The sequence below is a fragment of the Carcharhinus amblyrhynchos genome, unplaced genomic scaffold, assembly GCF_965287045.1.
Source record: "Carcharhinus amblyrhynchos unplaced genomic scaffold, sCarAmb.v2.hapA chromosome_122, whole genome shotgun sequence".
Taxonomy (NCBI): Eukaryota; Metazoa; Chordata; class Chondrichthyes; order Carcharhiniformes; family Carcharhinidae; genus Carcharhinus; species Carcharhinus amblyrhynchos.
Window position 1 is genome coordinate 337,543 of NW_027649862.1, and position 9,431 is coordinate 346,973.

Here is a 9,431-nt window from a genome sequence, read left to right on the forward strand (position 1 = left end):
GGGGGTGTCAGAAAGGAGGTATGATGCCCGATGAAATTTGGCAAATGTACCCGCTGCTTTGCCGGGGAATTTACCTGGGCAGCTTCTGAACCCAACGCTGTGCAAGAGAGTGTGTGTGTGTGTGTGTGTGTGTGTACAGGTGCGTGTCTGTGTGTGTGTGTGTGTGGGGGGGGGGTGGTTTGGTTTTTATTTGGATCTCCAATCCCTCGCGACTTCTTATGACATTATTGTAAGCGGAGAGAGAAAGAAAGAGCGCTGAGACGTTTGGAATTTGTGTGAAGAAAATAACTTCAATGGGATGTGTCGACAGCGCATAACACCTCGACTCTGTGCTAAAACTTAACACTAACGCTTCCTCCCTCTCGTACTGAATTTGTTAATACATCTTGAACATTGCAAATAAAGGTTGTTACACTAATCACGACAAACAAATCCTGGTGTCCTGTGTGTATTGGTGTCACATTCGAACCTGCCCTGTCCACTGAGCTGGAGGGACCACAAGGTTCCATCTCCCAATTTTGGCTTACGCTGCTGTGATTTCCCTCGCGCACGGGTGCTGGGGTTTCAATGGGACGCGGTAAGAAGGAAGCTGTGACAGCCCCTTCACTGTGCTGAATGTTATTGTAGAATCCCTACAGCGTAGAAGGAGACCATTCGGCCCATTGAGTCTGCACCGATCACAATCCCATCCACGCTCTATCCCCATAACCCCACACATTTACCCTGCTAATCCCCCTAGCATAGCCAATCCACCTAACCTGCACATCTTTGGACACTAAGGGGCAATTTAGCATGGCCAATCCACCTAACCTGTGCATCTTTGGACTGTGGGAGGAAACCAGAGCTCCTGAAGGAAACCCACGCAGACACGGGGAGAACGTGCAAAGTCCACACAGACAGTGACCCAAGCCGGGAATCGCATCTGGATCCCTGGAGCTGCGAGGCAGCAGTGCTAACCACTGCGCCACCCTATCACCTAAATTCCCCCTTGACACTCAATCCACAATCAACACACGTTTGGGACGATCGATGGCCACCAGAGGCCGCGGGGTACAATCAGCACTCACAGGACAGAAGTGGGAGGGAGATCTTCGGAAAATAGAAATAAATAATCTTGGGGAGGGAAACTCATCAACTGGGGGGTCGGAGGCCTCCTCCTTGTTTGTATGAAAGCAGGGGAGCTCGACAACAGCCATGCAGGGCCTTGGTGAGACCACATCTGGAGTGCCTGGTTCTGGTCTCCCACATGTGGAGCCAAAGGGTATCATCGCATTCGGAGCAGTTCAGAGAAGGGTCACTCAATTCAATCCTGGGATGAATGAGGGGGCTCATCTTCTGAGGAAAGGTTGGGCCCACACCTACCAGAATGTAGAAGAGTAAGAGGTGATCTTATCGCAAAGTACAAGATCCTGACGGGATTTGATAGGGGTGGACGGAAGGCGAGGATGGTCCCTCCTGGCATCGGGGGAAGCAATGTCTACCTCTGAAGACAGAGATGGCGAGAATGATTCCCTGTCTGATGTCTGTTAGTCTGTGGAATTCCCTTCACCAGAGACAGAGAGAGAGGGGGAGAGAAGTGGGGTCTGGCACAGTGGGTTAACACTGCTGACTCAGCGCCAGGGAGTTGGGTTCAATTCCCAGCTTGGGTCACTGTGTGCATGTTCTCCCCGTGTCTGCGTGGGTTTCCTCCCACAGTCTGAAAGATGTGCTGGTTAGGGTGCATTGGCCGTGCTAAATTTTCCCTTGGTGTAACACGAACAGGTGCCAGAGCGTGGCGACTACGAGATTTTCCCAGTAACTTCATTGCCGTGTTAATGTAAGCCTACGAATCGATAAATAAATTAATAATGGAACAGCAGTCAAATGGGAATACTGATCTGAGCTGGACTTGTGTACTCAAAATTGGCATATCAATTAAACAGGGACTTAAGAATACTGGTCCAAATTGGTCCTGTACACTTAAAACCAGTACACAGGGAAATGGGAATACTCGTCCTGTATACAAATGAAACATGGGGAAATGGGGATACTGGTGAGAGCTGTATTGTCCCGTGTTTGGAGGGGGGAGGAGAGACGGGTATAGGGTTGGGGGGGGGGGGCTTGAGCCGGGGGTGGGAGACAAAGCTGGACCTCTGTCAGCTGGTACACCTCGGGCACTCGAGGCAGCGAGGGTCCATGAGCAGCGACCGACTCCCCCACACCCCTCTGCCAACCTCCGATCTCTCCCTGGCAGAGCACACCGTGCATCTCGAGGGTGAGGGGGGGAAGAGAAATGGCAGAGGGTGGCACAAGGACGAGGGGGGGTATGGGGGGGGTGGGGGGGAGGCTGCGTTTTGGCAAAAGGGAGTGGGAAGGGTGGGGGGGGGTTAAGCCTGGGTGCGACCTAGCGCGCTGATTAAAGAAAACACAGCACTCTGTGTCACCCTGGAGAAGGTTACTGGGAGTTTGAATCTCCAACACAAGGATCTTTTCTCTGGGACCGGAGGTTGTCACATGGGTTCCAGCGCCAGTTGATGACATTAGTCGGGGGGCGGGGGGTACAATGGTGACATTCTTTTCGCTCTCCTCTCTCTCTCCCTTCCCCCACTCCATTTCATTATCTAACCATCACTGCAGCATCCACTTAGTGCTCAGGCCCACGTACGTCGCAGACACTGGGTCATCCAGCACGCCCTACAACCCAGACAGAAAGTTCGGGAAAATATCAGCCTGTCTGGCAGCATCGGGAGAGAGAAAGGGACAGAGACAGAGAGAGAGGGAGACAGAGAGAGAGAGAGAGAGAAAGGGACAGAGAGAGAGAGAGAGAGGGGGACAGAGAGAGAGAGAGAGAGGGGGACAGAGAGAGAGAGAGAAAGGGACAGAGAGAGAGAGAGAGAGAGGGGGACAGAGAGAGAGAGAGAGAGGGGGACAGAGAGAGAGAGAGAGAGGGGGACAGAGAGAGAGAGAGAGAGGGGGACAGAGAGAGAGAGAGAGAGGGGGACAGAGAGAGAGAGAGAGGGGGACAGAGAGAGAGAGAGAGGGGGACAGAGAGAGAGAGAGGGGGACAGAGAGAGAGAGAGGGGGGACAGAGAGAGAGAGAGAGAGAGAGAGAGACAGAGACGGACAGAGAGAGAGAGAGAGAGACAGAGACGGACAGAGAGAGAGAGAGAGAGACAGAGAGAGAGAGACAGAGAGAGAGAGAGAGAGAGACGGGGGGGGGGACACAGAGACAGAGGGGGACAGGGACAGACAGAGAGGGACAGGGACAGAGAGAGGGGGAGCTGTTGTTTCGAGTCTGGATAATTCCTCACTGGAGCTAAATAAAAAAATCAGAACGAGTTTCTGTTGGCTCACTCTCCCCCAGCCCTTCCCCAAACAAATACCACCCTGCCTCACACCCCCCACACCATCCCCAGGGCTCATTCTGCCCCCCTCGCCCTTCCCCTGCGCTCTCCCCACACCTGAACAAATACCTCCCTCCCTTTCTGCCTCATCCCCCCCTCCCTCACTCACTGATTGGGGCGGCGGGAGATTTGGGGTAACACTGGAAACAATACTGTCTCTCTCTCTCTGTCTCTCACTTCCCCCTCCCTCCTGTCTCTACCTGGTCACATCCTCTGGCCCCTTCCTCTCTGTAACCCCCTCCAGCTCCAATACCCCCCCTTCCCTATCTCTGTAACCCCCTCCAGCCCCTACAATCCCCTCCCTATCTCTGTAACCTCCTCCAGTCCCTACAACTCCCTCTCTATCTCTGTAACCTCCTCCAGCCCCTACAACCCCCTCCCTATCTCTGTAACCTCCTCTAGCCCCTACACCCCCCTCCCTATCTCTGTAACCTCCTCCAGCCCCTACACCCCCCTCCCTATCTCTGTAACCTCCTCCAGCCCCTCTGAGATCTGTGTTCCTCCAATTCCGGCCTCTCGAGCATCCCCCAATTCCCATCACTCTGTCATGTTGAGGTTCTCTCCCTTCCTTTAAGATGCTCCTTAAAGGAGTTCTTTGACCTCTTCCTAAGGTGTCCTGGTGTCGTCAGGGTTGGGCTTTATTGGCGCTACCACCCCCCCACAGCTCCTTGGGGTCTTTTTTCTGCAACGTGGGAGACAGTGCCTGAATAAGAGACATACAGCAGATGATAGAGAAAGCAGACACCATCTTTCTGGCCCTGCACTCAACCCTGGGACATCCATGTCACACTCCTACGTGCGGCCAAATTCCCCTCCAATTCATTTTCAAGTTTGCTGACAACACGACCGTAGTGGGTCGGATCTCAAACAATGATGAGACAGAGAACAGGAATGAGATAGAGAATCTGGTGAACTGGTGCGGCAACAATAATCTCTCCCTCAGTGTCAACAAAACGAAGGAGATTGTCATCGACTTCAGGAAGTGTAAAGGAGAACATGCCCCTGTCTACATCAATGGGGACAAAGTGGAAATGGTCGCAAGCTACAAGTTTTTAGGTGTCCATGTCACCAACCTGTCCTGGATCCCCCCATGCCGACACTATAGTTAAGAAAGCCCCACCAATGCCTCTACTTTCTCAGAAGACTGAGGAAATTTGGCATGTCAGTTACGACTCTCACCAACTTTTACAGATGCTCCATAGAAAGTATTCTCTCTGGCTGTATCACAGCCTGGTCTGGGCTCCTGCTCTGCCCAAGACCGCAAGGAACTACAAAAGGGTCATGAATGTAGCCCCAATCCATCACACAAACCAGCCTCCCATCCATTGACTCTGTCTACACTTCCCACTGCCTCAGGAAAAGCAGCTGGCATAATTAAGGACCTCCCCCACACCCCGGACATTCTCTCTTCTACCTTCTTCCATCAGGAAAAAGATACCAAAGTCTGTGGTCATGTACCGACCAACTCAAGAACAGCTTCTTCCCTGCTGCTGTCAGACTTTTGAATGGACCTACCTCGCATTAAGTTGATCTTTCTCAACACCCTCGCTGTGACTGTAACACTGCATTCTGCACCCTCTCCTTTCCTTCTCTATGAGCAGTATGCTTTGTCTGCATAGTGCACAAGAAACAATACTTCTCACTGTGTGTTAATACGTGTGACAATAATAAATCAAATAATAAGACTAGTAGTATTTTTTGACTACAGCTCAGCCTTCAACACCATTATTCCCACGAAACTCATCTCCAAACTCCATGGCCTGGGCCTGGGCTCCTCCCTCTGTGACTGGATCCTGAACTTCCGAACTCACAGACCGCAATCTGTAAGGACAGGCAACACCACCTCCTCCACGATCACCCTCAACATCGGTGCCCCACAAGGCTGTGTTCTCAGCCCCCTTCCATGCTCCTTATACACCTCTGACTGTGTGGCCAAACTCCCTTCTAACTCCATTTTCAAGTTTGCTGATGACACCACCATAGTGGGTCAGATCTCAAATAATAAATCAAATTAAATGGAATGTTGGCATTTATAGCGAAAGGAACGGAATATAAAGGTAAGGAAGTATTGTCACAACTATACAAGGCATTGGTGAGGCCGCAACTGGTGTATTGTGCACCGTTTTGAGACGAGGTGTAGTGACATTGGAGGCAGCTGACTAGATTGATTCCAGAGATACAAACGCAGAACACAGGAGCAGGAGGAGGCCATTCAGCCCCTCGAGCCTGCTCCACCATTCATCATCACTATGACTGATCATCCAACTCAATAGCCTAATCCTGCTTTCTCCCCATAACCTTTGATCCCGTTCACCCCCAGTGCGATATCCAGCCGCCTCTTGAATACATTCAATGTTTTGGCATCAACTACTTCCTGTGGGAATGAATTCCACAGGCTCACTGGGTAAAGAAATGTCTCCTCACCTCCGTCCTAAATGGTCTACCCTGAATCCTCCGACTGTAACCCCCTGGTTCTGGACTTCCCCCACCATCGGGAACATCCTCCCTGCATCAACCCTGTCTAGAACTTAGAATTTTCTCAGTTATTACCATTATCTTGAGATTGAGTGTGTGTCTGTATATGAACTAAATCCTGCACTCACCTGCTGAAGGAGCGACACTTCGAAAGCTCGTGCTACCAAATAAACCACTGGATTTTAACCTGGGGTTGTGAGACTTCTGACTGAATGTTATAAGATGAGGGGTTTGTCGTAATGAAGAGAGATCAAAGAGTTTCGGCAAATATTCTCTGGAATTTAGAAGAATGAGGGGAGATCAAATCGAGATATACAAAATGATAAAATTTGATTTATATCACATGTATTAGTATAGAGTGAAGAGTATTGTACCCGGGACATGCACTCAGACCCTGCGCGGTTCAGCTGGTGGGGGATGTATTCACAAACATCTTCAATCTCTCTCTACACCAATCGGAGGTCCCTATCTGCTTCAAGAAGATGACCATCAATCCACTATCTAAGGAGAGCCAAGCAGCGTGCTTTAATGACGATCGGCCAGTGGCTCTGACATCCATCGTCATTATGAAGTGCTTTGAAAGGTTAGTCATGGCACAAATCTGTTCCAGCCTCCCGGACTACCTGGATCCACTGCAGTTCGCCAACTGCTGCAACAGGTCCACAGCAGACGCCACCTCCCTGGCCCTGCACTCAACCCTGGAACACCTAGATAACAAGGACAGCTGTGTCACACTCCTATTTATTGCCTACAGCTCAGCCTTCAACACCATTATTCCCACAAAACTCATTTCCAAACTCCGTGGCCTGGGCCTCGGCTCCTCCCTCTGCCACTGGATCCTGAACTTCCCAGCCCACAGATCACCAGTCAGTAAGGATAGGCAACAAAACCTCCCCCACGATCATCCTGATGGCACAGTAGTTAGCACTGCTGCTTCACAGCTCCAGGGTCCTGGGCTCGATTCCCAGCTCAGGTCACTGTCTGTGTCGAGTTTGCACATTCTCCTGTCTGCATGGGTTTCCTCCAGGTTCTCCGGTTTCCTCCCACAGTCCAAACATGTGCGGGTTAGGTTGATTGGCTATGCTAAGAAATTGCCCCTTCGTGTCCAGGGATACGTAGGTTAAAGGGATTAGTGGGTATAATATGTAGGGATATGGGGGTAGGGCCTGGGTGGGATTGTGTTCGGTGCAGACTTAATGGGCTGAAGGACCTCTTTCTGCACTGTAGGATTCTATGATCTTCAACACCGGTGCCCCACAAGGCTGTGTTCTCAGCCCCCTACTACACTCCTTATACACCTCGGACCGTGTGGCCAAATCCCCTCCAATTCGATTTTCCAGTTTGCCGATGACACCACTGTAGTGGGTCGGATCTCAAACAATGATGAGACAGAGTCCAGGAATGAGATAGAAAATCTGGAACTGGTACAGCAACAATAATCTCTCCCTCAATGTCAACAAAACGAAGGAGATTGTCATCGACTTCAGGAAGTGTAAAGTAGAACATGCCCCTGTCTACATCAACGGGGATGAAGTAGAAAGGGTCGAGAGCTTCAAGTTTTTAGGTATCAAGATCACCAAATTCCTGTCCTCGTCTCCCCCACGCCGACACTACAGTTAAGAAAGCCCCATCAACACTTCTTTTTTTCCTCAGAAGACTGAGGAAATTTGACACGTCAGCTATGACTGTCACCAACTTTTATAGATGCTCCATAGAAAGCATTCTTTCTGGTTGTATCACAGCTTGGTCTGGGCTCCTGCTCTGCCCAAGACCGCAAGGAACTACAAAAGGGTGGTGAATGTAGCCCAATCCATCACACAAACCAGCCTCCCATCCATTGACTCCGTCTACACTTTCCGCTGCCTCGGGGAAAAGCAGCCAGAATAATCAAGGACCCCCCCGACACACCCCGGACATTCTCTCTTCCGCCTTCTTCCAGCGGCAAAAAGATACAAGAGTCTGAGGTCCCGTACCGACCAACTCGAGAACAGCTTCTTCCCTGCTGCTGTCAGACTTTTGAATGGACCTATCTTGCATTAAGTTGATCTTTCTCTAAACCCTCGCTGTGACTGTAACACTACATCCTGCACCCTCTCCTTTCCTTCTCTATGAACGGTGTGCTTTGTCTGGATAGCATGCAAGCTTTGATTTGATTTATTATTGTCACATATATTGGGACATAATGAAAAGTTTTTTTTTTGCGCGCTATACAGACAAAGCATACCATTCATAGAGAAGGAAAGGACAGAGTGCAGAACGTAGTGTTACAGTCACAGTGAGGGTGTAGAGAAAGATCAACTTAATGCGAGGTAGGTCCATTCAAAAGTCTGACAGCAGCAGGGAAGGAGCTGTTCTTGGGTCAGTCGGTGCGTGACCTCAGACTTTTTCCCGACAGAAGAAGGTGGAAGAGAGAATGTCCGGGGTGCGTGAGGGTGGGGGGGGTCCTTAATTATGCCAGCTGCTTTTCCCAAGGCATGGAAAGGTCCGGCTAAAATAGACATGGAGCGGATGCTTCCTCTCGTGGGACATTCTAGGACGAGAGGTCTCGGGATAAGGGGCAGCAAATTTAAAACAGAGTTGGAGGGGAAACGACTTCTCCCAAAGGAATTCACTGCCCCAAAGGGCGGTGGATGCTGGGACAATGAGTACATTCAAGGAGGAGTTGGACAGATTTTTAAATTGGTAATGGGGTGAAGGGTTATGGGGAAAACACAGGAAAATGGGGATGAGGAGCATATCAGCCATGGCGGAGTGGACTTGATGGGCTGAATGGCCTTATTCAGCTCCTTTATCTTATGAACTCGTTCTGAAGTTACTGCTCTGTTGCTCTCACAGAAAGGGACAGAGCCACAGATCATTAGTACAACAGGCCACATTCAGGTGGGCAGCAATGAGTCCAGGGACGTCCAGGCCCAGCTGGGGTAGCAGAACAAGGGAGGATCTATTAGACCCATACCACTGGTGTGCCACTGGGACAGAGGCAGCTGTCAGCACTGCCACACCAATATTATTAACAGAAAGGGGAAGGATTTACCAAAACCACGTCTCAGTTTCACATCCTACTGCGCGGCCAATCTTAGCACCTTTTTTTAAACCCACTATTCAACTGTCAGGTTCTTACTCCTCCGTGCCCCTTCCCACCTTATACTCGAATCCCCACAGTGCAGAAGGGGGTCTGTGCGGACCACAATCCCACCCAGGCCCTATCCCCACGAATCCACCTAACCTGCACACCTTTGCGACTGTGGGAGGAAACCCAAACAGACATGGGGAGAACACACAGACTCCACGCAGTCACCCAAGGCTAGGATTCACCTTGACTGATGGACGTACAGAACGAGGCCATTCGGCCCATTGAGCCTGCACCGTCCAACATTCCCACTCACGCCCTATCCCCATAACCCCTCATTATTTACCTTGCTAATCTCCTGACACTAAGGGGCAATTTAGCACGACCAATCCACCTAACCTGCACATCTTTGGACACTAAGGGACAATTTAGCACGGCCAATCCACCCTAACCTGCACATCTTTGGACACTAAGGGGCAATTTAGCATGGCCAATCCACCTAA

General features: G+C 50.6%; 1 protein-coding gene across 1 annotated transcript in view; it reads right to left on the minus strand.

Moving 5' to 3' along the window:
• Positions 1 to 9,431, minus strand: part of ints3 (integrator complex subunit 3) — a 254,467-nt gene that overhangs the window by 141,674 nt on the left and 103,362 nt on the right. The gene's annotated exons all lie outside the window — the stretch shown is intronic.